Raw genomic sequence first — 1,702 nt, 5'->3', positions numbered from 1 at the left:
AGTCCAAAGTCCAGGGAACATATCTGGTGAGGGTCTTCTTTGGTGGTGGCTTTACAGCAATACAGGGGTCTCACATGGCAGAATATGGTAGAGCAGAGAGCAAGAGAGACTAACCTCCTCATTCACTCGCTTTTTAAAACTCTCAGAACCACAGCCCTGATCACCATTATTAATCCATTCACGACAGCATGATCCTACAATCTAATCACCTCCCCAAGGCCCCACCTTTCAATTACCATAATAGGATTTCCCACGCTCAACAGTTACAGTGGGAATTAAGCTTCTAATACACAAACTTTGGGGGACACAATAGAATCCATCCACAGCAACCATCCACCCAGATCATTTCTGCCAACCAGAAGCCTAGAAATCATTTTTGCAACTTCCTTCTCCCTTCTCCATTTCCAATCCCCCAAGTAGTGTCAATTTTACTTCTTAATCCACCCATTTCTCTCAATTTCCACCATCATAACCAATTCTCATCCAAAATAAAGTCAACCCTTGTCCATACTACTATAGTAATCTCCTAACTGAACCCCCTTCATTCACTTTTTCCTCCTCTAATCCATCCTGCACATTAAAGGCAAAACACAACTTGTATGGTGTTGCCCCTTCAAACCCCCTTTACCTCTCATAGCACCTCCATCCCTACATCCACCTCCCAACTTGACCTTCTCAGTTGTTTCCTTTACTCTCGGGACAAGGACCAGCATGATTTTAGCACTGGCTACCCCCTAATTTCATCTCTTACCACTCACCTCTTCCATTTCTAGCCTCCTTTCACTTCCTTGAATATACCATGTTCATTCGCCTAGGAAAACTGTGCATATTCTGCTCCTGCTGCTGGGGTGCTCTCCCACCCCACCCCGCCCCACCCCCATCCACTCTATCTTTGCCAACTCCTACTCAATCTTAAGATCTTAGTGAGATCATCACTTCCTCAGAAGACTATGTCCTTTCAACCCCCCAAATTACATCATTACACCATTATGTAATTTCATAGCACTGCGTACCTTTTTTCTCAGCCCTTATCAGTGCTGGCAGTAGGAAATGTGAAATAAGTGTTTACCAAATCAATCCTTGCTCTGGGAGATTTGACCTGCCAAAAGGAACAATACCCATTTTTAATCTTGTTTCAGCTGCTACCTTCATACTTCTTTTAGAAAGAGAAAGAAAGAAAGAATGAGAGAGAGAGAGAAAGAAAGAGAGGAAAGGAAGGAGAAAAAATATAAAAAGCCAAAAGGCCATAAATTTCTCTTTCTTTTCTGAGTTGGTGCTAGGTCTAACAGTTGTCTAGAAAAATTAACATTGCATATCTTTCTTACCATAGATTATAATCCCAGAATGCTCCGTAATAAATTTGGTTGTCTGAAACTTCAATCTCTCTCAGATCATGGATAGATTCGTGTGTTGAGTGAGAGATGAGTGTCTTCTTTAAAACTAATCACTCTCATCTCTGTGCTTTGTTTTATGTCCTATGCTCATGTACTTTATACTTTTCATATTGTTCTACCATTATTTTTTGCCTTTTAGTTCCCACTGAATATACACACACATGTACTTGCTCATCAAGAATAGATGATGTTTATTTGTCTTAGTACATTCAGCCTGCAGTTTGCACTTGATAAGCATTCAATGATTATTTTCAACTCAGTGGATTTAGTCCCCTTAAGCTTAAGAGAAATTCTTCCTAAGCATGATT

The sequence above is a fragment of the Galeopterus variegatus genome, unplaced genomic scaffold (genome assembly GCF_000696425.1).
Source record: "Galeopterus variegatus unplaced genomic scaffold, G_variegatus-3.0.2 Scaffold1709, whole genome shotgun sequence".
In the NCBI taxonomy this organism is placed as follows: domain Eukaryota; kingdom Metazoa; phylum Chordata; class Mammalia; order Dermoptera; family Cynocephalidae; genus Galeopterus; species Galeopterus variegatus.
Note: the sequence above shows the minus strand (reverse complement) of the source record.